The sequence below is a fragment of the Phasianus colchicus genome, chromosome 13, assembly GCF_987193195.1.
Source record: "Phasianus colchicus chromosome 13, bPhaCol1.hap1.1, whole genome shotgun sequence".
Taxonomy (NCBI): Eukaryota; Metazoa; Chordata; class Aves; order Galliformes; family Phasianidae; genus Phasianus; species Phasianus colchicus.
In genome coordinates this window covers 20,022,953-20,035,700 of record NC_143448.1, presented here as the reverse complement: position 1 = coordinate 20,035,700, position 12,748 = coordinate 20,022,953, and the positions used below count along the sequence as shown (strand labels likewise).

The 12,748-nt window shown below is 44.5% G+C and overlaps 1 long non-coding RNA gene across 1 annotated transcript in view; it reads right to left on the bottom strand.

Moving 5' to 3' along the window:
* The window catches only part of LOC116243700 (uncharacterized), a 56,168-nt gene that overhangs the window by 2,858 nt on the left and 40,562 nt on the right, over nucleotides 1-12,748 (bottom strand). The gene's annotated exons all lie outside the window — the stretch shown is intronic.

The window sequence follows — 12,748 nt, the reverse complement described above, 5'->3', positions numbered from 1 at the left end:
ATATTTCATTTGCATATCATTAAACTGCGTTAGCGCGGGACGTTCAGAGCTGGAGAGGTACAAAGTTGGGGGGAGAGAGAGAGCGAGAAAGAGACAGAGGGAGGAAGGTCCCTGTGATGCCTATCTTCAAAAGCAGGGACTTTTTCCATGGTCTGTCTTCTGCTTTTCCTAAAATCATGGTGACTCGGAAACCTTTGAAGTTGGATATAACCTTGGATTCTTCTAATTTCAGCAGTGATGTATTAGAAAGGGGTAAACGATGCTGCGCTAGACATTTAAAGGAATATAAACTCCAGTGGAATGGAAATAGGAGCTCTTTGGGGAACGGACTGGCAGAGCCAGCTGCGGCTTCGACAAACACCACACTTCTTGGTTAATGCTAGTAAAGGATACCAGAGTAAAACAAAAGAAACGAAGACAACATATACATTAAGATGGAATTATATTTCTCTTTCTCTTGCTTTTCTGTTTCTTTAGAAGATAAAAAGAAGGATGGAACCAGCGGTAATTTACACATTAATTAGCAAGCAGTTGCTTCTTGCGTTTGTTTTTCTTCTCTCTTTATTTTGGAGAGGAGTGTTGTCACCGCCGAAGAGATTAATCAATTATTTGGTAGCTCAGATCCTTCTCCACTGGCACCAATTGGGACGAGGTGGTGGTGGTTGCGGGGGGAGGAACACAGTGGGCTCTTTGTAGATCTTATACATGCACAACATATTAATTGGGGTCTTTATAAAGCTCCCTCAATAGACTGTTTCTTTCGTGGTAAAACAGCAGCTGGTTCGCCACCATTGGCGACTCTTCAAATATCATTTTTGCTGGGGGCATTTCTATCGTTGTTTGTTGTTTTGCTTTATTTTCTTTCCCAATGGAGGGGGGCTGCACACACGATGCTACTGCTGCCCGCTGGTTTTGAATGGCAGACAGACAGACAATATCGATATCGAGACAATCTCTTGAGCTGAATGCAGAACTTTGCTTCAAAACGAAATGCTGCTTTATATTTAAATTTTTCTCCTCCCTCCCCCATGTTTCTTCCCCTCCAAGTCTTTGTCTCGGTTATGAATATGCAGATGAGCCGTGATGTGATTACACTGTACAATTACTTTTGCCCATGGTAGTAGCTAAGGCACTAAGGAAAGACAGAGCCAGACAAGCTCAGAGCCCATTTGGGGTTTGTTTTCTCTATTTTTGCCCATCTCTGTAGCACTGTGGCACATGCAGATGTCGCTGTTGTTCTTTATAATTCTTTATAATGATATGCGAAAGCATAACGACCCCATTTGGGTGCACAGCATCAACGATATATTATGGGGGGGGGGGGGAAGGGGGCAATCCTGACTGAAGGAATGTCCACATAAATTATTTTTATTTAAATCAGTTGAAGGAGGTGGTGGTGAAGCAGAGGAAGTCACATGAATACATGCATAATGTTAATACGCAGAAAGGTTATTGCCAAGGAGAAGAGTGTTTTCTGCACAGCGCTTGGGACAAACAGGCTCATTAGGGAATAGCACAGCCCACTGCGTGATTTACTTATTTATCATTACTCATACTTAAGCTGGGGCACCAGGCACGCTCGCTGCCTGGAGACTCTTGAGGACCAGGAGCTCGGTGCCTACACCCTTCCCTGCTTCCATTCAGAAATTTCAGTGATGTACACGGTGGGAGGGGGACAGGAAAAGAGGAATCGGAGGGAGAATGTGTTAAGTGCCATGCTTCAGTAACAAAGGAGGAGCCCAATGACAGCCTTGCGGATGGAGTGACAACACAGCAGCGCGTGTTGGTGCTTAGATGCTGTTGCTGGCTCACGGCAGGCTTCTGTGCATTGCTCCAGGGACAGTAGCAGTGATGCAGCGCCCATGCCCTGCCCTGCTGCTCTGTGTTCTCAGAGGAGCTGTCCTCTCCTCCCATCCCGTGGGCACGCACAGATGTCGTCAGTAACTAGAAACACTGCTGAGCAGATCCCCAGCTGCCAGACTGGGGTGGTTTCTCTGCCTCTTAATAGTATCTGACAAGGATATGGTATGAGTATCTGTTCAAAGCAGGCTGCAGAGTCCTGAGCAAACAGCTACCAGGTCTTCAAGCTGGCTCTATCACGAAGGCAGTACCAAGCTCTCATCTAAGGACTAATGGGCAGAGGATGCAGCGACCCATAGCAAAGGGGGACTGCTGCCCCAAAGCTCTTGAAGATTCGTAACTATGATCTCATCTATTAGTCCTTTGAATCAAGTTCCTTCCTGCATCTCTACAGATGCGTTTGTAATGCACACGCACACACCCTTCTGTAAAGCCACCTGGGAATCTGAGCACAAGGCAAGTCTTCCAGCTCCGATCAAAAATAGGACACCAGTACCACCTCTAGGCAAGAATCCTAAATCCAGCCTCTCTCTGCTCACAGTTGAAAAAGTGCAAAAATTCAAGGCACAAGGGAAAGTCTGACCATCAGCCTGACTTAGGGTTAGATATGACTATCTCTGTGACCACACAACACTCTTGAAGGCCCTGCTGAGACATGTTACCATCCTGACAAAATGCAACTGGTATGGCAGCCAGCCAGACCGCAGAGAGCAGCCCAGAACCTGTCTGCTGCAAGGCACTGAGCTGCTGCCATGAGCTGCAGTGACCCGAGCAGAGCAGCTCCGCCCCATCCACCCATACCAGTGGCTTTCTGACCCCAGCACAGTGGATCTCATCAGCCACTCTTTCTATAGATTCTCTCCATTATGTAGCAGGAAGGAGACTACAGATGGGAAAAGAAGCATAGGTTGTACCATGTAAGCAACGTGTGTGAAGCAGAGTGGTGATGCAGCTTGCAGCAAGAGGCAGTAATACTCTGAGATGCCCACACTGCTCTGCATACACTACCAAGGATGTTCTCACACAGCTTCTGCAGGGCTGTTCTGGCTGTGCAGGCTGCTGCTGCTCTTTAACATGCACAGCTGTGAAATATGACTACTGCTGTCCCAAACTACTCCTGATTGCAAATCTGTGACCACTGTGAAGTGAATCTCCCCATGGAGACTTTAGAAAGGGGCAGCTGTTATAATGCCACCGGAGCCATTGCTCTGCTTGTCATTGTACCGAGCACCCTGAAGAAACTGCTGTTTAGAAAAGGAAATTCAAGAATTTATGAAACATATTGATATTCAAAAAGAAAGAAAAAAGGATTGTTTTGCAAATAGTAGCACTGCTGAAGAGAGGAAAGAGGAAAGAAGTGCATCATTCATTTGATATTACATATAAACAGTTTATTAAAGAATTAAATATTTATAGACTATAAAGCAAGCAGGGCGATGAGTCGCAAACAGCTTGCTGAGAAGTATGTTATAAACAATGAGTCTGTCAGTGACTAATAAAGTATGGAGAACACAAATGTTTCATGAACCACCAGGCCAGCTATCAATCCCCAAAGCTGAGAGGCTGCAAGAGCCACCGAGGTTCCCGCTGCAGTGCAAGCCTGGAGCCAGCACAGGAGGGACAACGTCTGACGAGAGATGTGGAGCACAGACACATGCTGAGCACTCGTGGGAACGCACGAGATTCAATGCCTCAGAGATTTAATTTTTCACATTATTTTAAACACAGTTCTATTAATAGGAAATGCAGGAATTTTGGAGTTCAAGGCACTTCCCTCTTCAGTTTTTCTCTGCATCTACTCTTCCATTTCCAACAAAACTCCAGTCTGTCATTCAGACTGAAATTCCTCTGCACAAAGCTCTTTCCTTCCCTCACAGACATAAAAGGTGCAGATACTTCAGGCACCAGCTTCCCTGTACTGAGTGATGGCAGACACCTCACATTTATAAAAGCTTTTTAAGAGGAAGAAATAGTTCATAGCTCGGAAAGACAGGAATCCCTTTATTGCTATTATTATTATTTAGAAGAAACTGACAAAAGTGTGCACTTCATACAATTTGAAGACATCCCTCATTTCTCAATAGCGTACAGACATCCGTCATATTAATTTGGGGGACAATGCTGCTTTATTACTAGTGAAGACATAATTAAAGTCTCTTCAGATTATTTTTATTTTTCTGGGTCCAGTCCAAGGCCTAGAAATTATTTCTAATGTGGGATGAGCTGACACCTTTGGTCTTTTCAAGGCTATTCCTATAGCACTTTCAAGTCTGGTAAGATAGCGGAAGCTCCCAAGTGGTCTCAGCATTTGTGACCCTTTAGAATTTACTCTCTTTGCAAGCCAGCACTATTTAGACCTGCTTCAAAAATCTCAGTCACCACAAATCCCACTCCTCTGACAGTCACTGTACTGAGTATCATCCTCCAAGGCTGCAAGCCAAAGTGTTGTCTGCTGAGACAACGAGGAGAGAATCCATACAGAGAAAGGAGACAGAATGTAACTGCTGCCTCCTTGCTCTCAAATGCTCTCAAAGTCCCGCTGAAGAACCATATTAAATTAACACAGGAGTATGCAGGCTGAGAACCAACTGGGCTTGGAGAGGGCAGATTCCGTTTACATTATAGAAAGAAACTTCATTTTTCCAGCTGTTCTTACTGTTTTTAGATAAGGTTGTAGATTTTAATCCTCTGAAACATAAGTTACATCTTTTTACTGTTAAAAACTAGTAATTATTCAAGTTCATTTGCTTGGGAAGGTATATCAGACAGAATTTTAGTTTAAAGAGCAACCTTTGCTCTTGTGTGTGGAAATAACTACAGCACGGTTTGGATCTCGGCAGACCTTTAGGCTGACAAAGGAGGTATACAGAAAAGCACAGTCCAATCAAAGGCACAAAACCCATTAGTTCCAGATGACTTGTTTGCAACCGTCCCTCTCTGGAGAGCACAGAGCCTATTATCTTCAGGGATCCCTACAGGCAAGCGCGGTACCTTCCAGAGAGCACCATCACCAGTCTGATGGAGGAATCAGCCCGCTCCATCTGTCCCAGCACTGTCCTGTGCTGGTGGGGCCCTTCCTATCTTCCCCAGCTTCACCAGTTACGGAGCACAGCAAGAATCCTTAAGCGTGTGCTCAAACTACAAGACCAGCTGAGCTGGTAAATGAAAACTCCATTCTACGTTCTCCTTTCTCCTTGCAATCCAGCTCTCATCTCTCTCCATACCAGCTTACCGTGACATCATTTACCCCCCCAAAGTTTTCTTAACTTCAGTGATTTTAGCTACCGTCACTCTATTGCTCTCCTTACCCACAATTCTAAAACCATGGAACACACTTGGCTTACATGTATCAAGGAACTTGTCTTCCTTCCATAGACAAGTCTGTTAGCAGGATACAGAGGTCTGTTCCTGTTCCATCCTCATCTCTTTTGCTGAAGAGCACAGTACAGTGCTCATCTCCAACTAGCTCAACTCCACTGGGCCACCAAAACGCACCACATAATTCACCAACCCAGGCTTCAATGCACTTTTCTATTCCATGTTCCCTCTGCATTTCTTTGCTCCTCCAGCTGCATTTAACCCCTGCCTCCAGGCACCTGTCAGCACTCATAACTCCAGATCTTCTTTTCCTTTCCCAACTCTCCTTCTTCCACCCAAGCATTTTGGTGGATTTTGAGTTGATTGAAAAACAAGCACTGTTGAATGAAAACTTACTTCCACTTATTTGCTGTGGCCATATAACTCCCAAAGGCTGTAGAGTCACAGGAGGAAACTGCTCTGGGAGGATGACAAGGAGAGACAACCTCTGAAATGCAAAGCTTTCTCAAATGTCTTTGGGATTAAAAGCACTGTCTAGTCTCAAGTAGCATGAAGTGCATTACCAAAGGCTCAATGGACCAGCGTGGCCACATCTCCATGAAAACACGTACTTTGTTGTCCAATATCTGACATGCATCACTCGGAATATGAACATATTTCACTAGACAACAAATTGTCTCAAAACACATTATCTCCCATTCTACAGTTCTGAAAGTACCTTATCCCCTATTCTCATGGATTCTGGTATCAAATGCAGAAAATATACAGACGCTTCATATATTTTGTTATATACGTTCCCTATGTACATCAAGAGGGCTTTATTTTACTTTAATGGACTCCTTTAAGGAATATTCGTCATTCCAGAAGTCTTAGAGTGAGGCTACTGCTGAGCATGTTCCTTCTGCCTGCCCTGCCAGATATATGGCTACAGGATGCTCTTGAAGCAGCTGGCACGTGTCCCACAGAATCACTGCCTCCCTGCAGAGCACATGGAAGTGAGTGTTCCTTTGCTAACGTGAAGTATGGCTGTCATGTCGCCTGTTGGTTTTCACACTGCAATCTTTGATCACTGAGAACAGTCTGAGTCCACCCTGCAGTCCATGCATCCCAAAGCAGTGTATCCTGAACGTCCTGCCCCTTTCATCAAACGTCAGGCTGAGGTTTTACCATGGCTTTAATCTAATCTGTCTGGATAATAACCAAGGATGGGAAGAGGGATGTCCTGCCTTCCTCCAGCGCTGGCATTCCTGCCATCTCCCACACGGCATTACCACATGCCAGTTCTCACCCAGATACCTCACCGGTGTAACTGGTGTGCAGCACTGGTACCAGGATAAAGGAGGTGAAAAATCACAAGTTAAAGGCTAGGAAGGGAAGATGACAGAGTTAGAACTTCTGCTTTAAACATGAGAGGTTATCTATTTTAAAACAAAATTAAACTAAATAAAAATCTATTAACAAGAACATTAGAAAGATCGTTTGGAGTGGAGAGGCTGCTAATAACTGCCCACGGAGGAACTTTTCTATATCTGGTTGAAAAGATAACAACTAAGTCAAATTTATTCCAATCCATCATTTCCCTGCATTCCTATTGTCTGAGACATTTTTGCCTTGCTGGGGTCTTTGAGAAACTCTGAGCAGAGCTTCAGATGTCACATTTGGAAAGAGAACCCCAACTGGTTTTGGGGAGCAGAGGGGTTCATGTGCAGTGGGACAGGCTCTGTGCTCCTGTTATCATGGAGAACATCTGAGACCCTCTTCTGGCAGATGGTGACTCAATAAACATCCCTGAGCTTGTCTTCAGTAACAGAATGTTATTATATAAAAGCTTCCAAATAGAAAATGCTCTTAGGAGACATTGGAGATGTATCACCTGTACTTGCTAGAAAGTAGAAAGCCAATTTCAGAAGCTGCTGTTAAAGCCCCTTGTCCCCTCCTCCCTTTTAAGCCAAGAAAAGCACGTAAAGGACTGAACAGCAGAAAAAAAGGTAGCTCAGTTAATCACTGGCTTCAGCCCCTTAAAAAATCTTCTCAAACTTATGCCGTAGTTTGGTATGCTATTGTTTCACCTTGCCATTGAAGTGCTCACAAAATACAAAGCAATGAAACATCAAGGATAAACCAAAGTAAGGTGGGAGGAAATGCTTAATGCTTCAGCTGCTCCCAGTTCTGACAGTGGCTTCCTCTTCCTTGTGGGTACAGAGAACAGGGAATGGTGATGCAATAGGAGATGTGGGATTCCAGTCAAGGACCACAGATGGCTGTGTAATAAATAACTCTTCCTCTTCTTCCTCACCTAGCTGCCAGAGAATAAATTCCTAGAAAACAGCAAATATCTTCCTGCACCACTCACATTCAAACCTTTTCTTTGGAGCTGGAATTATATCTGTGCCTGGTATGAAAGTATTCCAGCTCCTCAACTGCCCTTTCTTGGCTCAGATAATTCTTTCACCTTAAAGACACCCAGGTTTCACTGGTTTGTCTTGAGCCTTCATTTCTTTCATATGCATTCCTATATACAAGGTCAAGCTAGGCTTGTGGTACTGTGCCCCTGTCACAGAACAAAGGAAGAGCTTAGCCCAGTTCATGTGTCTCAGCTTATGGAGATCTAAATAGTCATTAGAAGTCAGTGCAACTTGTGTAGGACTGCACAGACTCACACCAGGAGCCACACAATCCCAGCATCACTGGGGAAGTTGTAGAAAGAAGGCCTAAGATTGGTTTCTCCCTTCTTACAAAACGACACCTCTGAGCCCTCAGAAAACACATAATACAAAATCACTGATCATTTAGTGTGGAAGGGACCTCCAGAGGCCATCAGGTTCAGCCTTCCCCTCAAAGCCAGCCTACTCAGATCTGGTTACTCAGGAACTTGTCTGAATACATTCAGCTTTGTCCATGGAGATAACAACAAAAGTCTACATATAAAAATATCACAAAATGAACGATTACTCCAGACTGGTTAAAAGCCCCCGTCTGCTAACACTTAGAGCCAGATGGACCAGAGAGCCTTCGAAAGATCCCCAGGGGTTTACAAACTCCAGGCTCAGGGCAACTGATCTTACCTAGCTGCAATTTAAGCCATAACTTCTTAAACAGAGAAAAGAGATTATTCCCTTCCACTTGGCAGCAGCTTCTTCATATTTGAAAGCTGTTGTCATATCAGCCTTCTCTACTGCTATTGTGAAATTTGCACATAAGAGTCAATAGAAGAAGACAGGAAACATTTTGGCATGCTGCCTTTTGTGCTTCTGCTGATTCATCTTGTTAGAAGTGTCACACAACCATTCTAGAAACAATGCTGCATTAACACCAAAAACTTTCCAAAGTTGATTCCTAGCCTCCATTTATTTTCATAAATAAATGCAGAGAATCAGGTTGCTATATTATTACAAAACACCATGAAAGACTGGTCCAAAATAGCACTTGCCATCTAGCAAAGGGCTCCCGCAGTTTCATTCACGCCTGAGAAATAATCAGTTCTGTTTGCAGAAGGACGCTGAAATGACTTGCTCTCAAGAGGTGAGGTGGATTCCTAAAGAGTTCGACCCTTTGTGATTCATAGTCAACAGATGCTCCTGAACAAGAGCAGGTCAGGTGGTAATCCCCTCTATTTTGTCTGCAGCAGAAAAGCAGCATAAGGTACATCAAGAGTTTGCATTGAATTCCTGTGGCAAGTGTTTAATTACGTCCAGTCGGATAGCAGCTTGTGAAGTTGAGCATAGGTTTGTATCTGAGAATGGTGAAAGCAGACACAAATCCACAGCACAGTTATGCCTGGCCTGGTTTTAACGGCTCGCAATAAAGTATTCTCCAGTATCATATAACTAAGCAAGCAGCACATTACCTCCGAAAACAGACAGTCTTGTATGTCCACTGGAGGTCAAAAGGCTTGGCTGCTACTTACAGCTCTGACATATGCTTCCTTTATGACCTGGATCTATCACAGGAGGGTTAAAGGAAGAACCGGGAACTTTGGTAATATTGGAGCATTTCTCAATTGCTTAATGGAAATACTTAGAGGACCTGACTATATGCTGCATTAAAAATACATACATACATACGTATCTCAAAGGAAAGGCAGAAAAAGTTACAAATTAGTGAAATAACACATAAGCATAATCTCACAATGAAGAACAGGTGGCTAGCCAGTAGAGCACAAGTGTCAGGGACTCAGCAAATACAAGGAATCACCAAAGATACACCTTCCTGCATCCAGAACCTTCTGGCTGTGGCCCCCACAGGGCAGCCTGCTGCCCACAGCTGCAGCGTCTGCAGACTCCCCCTGGGCAGCATCTCAGCTGCCATGGCTGGAGGGGGAGCCCTGCACCTCACAGGGTGGCATCGTTTGACCCCATGTGTCTCCTGTATTTACTATCAGCATCTTTAGTTGGCAAATTATAGATTTTAACATTATTTTTTGTTGTTTTCAGTTCTTTATTTTATAAAATACGTGTATATTCTTTGCAGCTTTTTCTGCTCCTTTTTTCACAATAACTTTAGTATTGCAGTAGGTGGACATGTCCTGAAAATTAACAGGTAGAGAAGGAATTGACATTCAGGTGCAATCTCTCAGGGTTCAGCCAGGGCAGAAGGATAAACTGCAATTTCAGTTTGTGCAGATAGAGAGAAGGTTGCCTTTAAACAGACACACTTCTTTCATATTCTAAAAGGAAGCAGATTGCATAGAACATCCCAACTGGGTGTAAAGAACTTGCCTGCTGCGTGTCACAGATCTCCATAGGAAGCTGGGACACTAAAAGAGGGAGAGGTGCAAAATAGTATTTAAAACACTGAGCGCTTTAAAAACACGCAGCTCCGTGAAGATCTGCCCACAGCTGCACGCTTGGTGTACATGCTCTCACTGATGGCTGCTCTCTTCTAGACCAGGGTAGAATGCAGAAAGCAATTTCTCTTCTTAAGATCCACCAATAAAAACAGCCAACCACAGAAATACCAACAGAATTAATATTAAAGCAGGGAAAACAGATGCTCAAAGCTCAGAAATGATGAAGACAAGCTGTTCGCATGCACTGCTGTTCCTGCAGGTAAGTCTCAGCTATTTCCTCAGGTCCTCAGCCTTATTCCCTGCGCATGCTGGATGGCTGACAAAGAACGAGCCCACATGCCCAGCATGAGTGCCAGTTCTGCCCACAGTGAGGCGAGACAGCTGTGGGACAGGACAACAGAAGAGGCCAGGAGAGCAGTGCCGCGCCTCAGGTGTCAATGAGGTTTTGGCCAGAAACAATAACTGGGAGCACAACTGGTCCGAGGTAGGACCAGTAAGCATGTAATCAGATTCTGACTGGTTGGGAACTTCTCCACATTTAGGCGCTTCTTTAACTTCGGACAGTTAACAGCAACCCTGATATTTTTTAGCATGACGTCCACTATACCTCAACAAAACAAAGGTAATTGAAAGGTCGGTGCACTGGCCTAACTCTTCATGCATTTTCAGCTGCTTCCTCTGCACTTTGTCCAACAGTAACTGCAATATGCCAATACTTCAGGAACATAAAGAAAGCCATGATTATGTTTTTCACGTTCATGAAATGATGATGAAAATGTGTTCTTTTTCAGTAGCTGGCCTACATATACCAAAAAAATGGATGTCTTCATGTAATAAAAATAGAAGTAATCTGGACTGGAATCTAAGGTTTGAGGATTAAATCTTGATGATAGTGTATGGGTGAAAGACTTAACGGGCTTACACTGGAAATCCAGTGTCCATTTCTGGAACAGAAACAAGCAAGTGAAGACATATTTTCTACAAGCAATTTTTACAGTAAAACCTTCATCAAAGCTAGCAGGTGTGGCCAATGGGCAAAAAGTAATGCCAGACTTCAGACAGCTGCTGACAATCCCAGTTCATGCTGCACAGGTGTGAATTTGATTGCCAAGAGCTCTGTCAAAAAGATAAACAACTTTTGGCATTGGCTTCACTGCAGTCAATGGCAAACTGCAGATCTCATGGAGGCACGATAGCTCCAAGTAGACTGAAACCACCTTCACTGAAGACACAAACTGGTTTCAATGCCTTAGTTTACAGGAGCTTTGAGGGGTCCTATCAGAAAGAATAGCCATTTCAAACTTAAAGAAAAAAGAATCTATTAGGAAAGATGAAAAATTAATTATTAATAGATTTCTTTGATTACAAGTCTTTAATGTATATTTCAAAACACTAGCAGATATGTTTCTGCTGTATGGAAAGTTAGAAGCATAGATAACAATCTAACAACGTACAAACAGAAACAGAGGAACCACCCTTACCTTTTCCCCAAGCCAGACATCGGAAATGTCATAATCATATCCTACTCTCATCTTGCTAAATTATTGTAAAATAATCTCCAGAGGATATAAGCATCTCCCTGTAGGCTTCATTCTGTAAGTGCAGTTCTCTGCAAGTCCAGTCATTAACTTAATACATATATTACAAATGTAATACATCTCTGCCTCCTCTCACTTCCAGAAGTCTTCTTGCCATCCAGATTGTAAATTAGATGTCATACTCAAAGAGCTGCACAGTTTTCCCAAACCCATATAATTGCTGTTCTTTCTCTGCACTATCTCAAAAGGCATTCCTTCTACAGGTCTACTTTGCAGTCTTAGATCTCAAATGTTGGTTGAAATGACCTCCACACCTGTAGCTATCCCAGGAATCACCCTATTTCTTGGGGTTTGCAGTGGAACTCCCCCACCTGTCCAATGTGCCAGCCACGTTGTGACCATTGGTCTCTCTGAAGCAGTGCTGAGCTCTGCTGGCTGCATCTCCCCATCCCCAGGACCACAGGCCATATGTCAGGGGGAGCAGCATCCCTGTGCTGCGTATCCCACTGTGCTGGGGGTGCTGGACACCTGCTGAGGGCATTTGCCAGCCCCAAAGTGAAGCTCTGGGGCTTTGTTCTGCAGTGTCCTGAAGTCAGCCCATCCGGGCAGTGCCACCAGCAGTGCTGCTATCAGGCAGGCTGCGTGCCATGCTGGGCCATGCTTGGGTCCTATGCAGCTCCAGGCCTGCTTCCTACACAGCTCCTCTGTCCGCCCAGAGCCAGCGCAGGGCCTGTGCCCATCTCACTCGCAGACTGTGAGGAGTCCAGCCCTGGCCCCGGGGTCAGGACAGTTTCATGCTGCTGACCATCAGATGCTGTGGCCACAGTCTCCACCCCCTGCTGTGCTCTGTGCCTCATGCTCCCCACTCCTCTCCATTAAGCAGCACCACCTTCCCCATCTGCCAGCAGCCTGCCTTGGCTTCCCCCATTCAAGTGTTTCCAGCTGCCCACAGCACCTTCTTACGGTCCCATTAGGTGACAGACTTCCACAGAACACAAGCACTTCATACACCGAGAGCCCAGTACAGCCAATGGGCAGCACGGTGGACACCGTATTTCATCTGCACGCTGCTTCACCTTGTCCTCCCTCAGAAAATTCCCTCTGCTTACGATTTTCCTCAGTCCTACTGATCACTGTTTTAATTTAAAAGGTTTTTTAAAGGATGTGATTTTAATGAGCGCAAGGCTTAGACCAGAAATACTGTATTTCTTTTTCCTGAATGATGAAGTAGGCACTTGGTCTC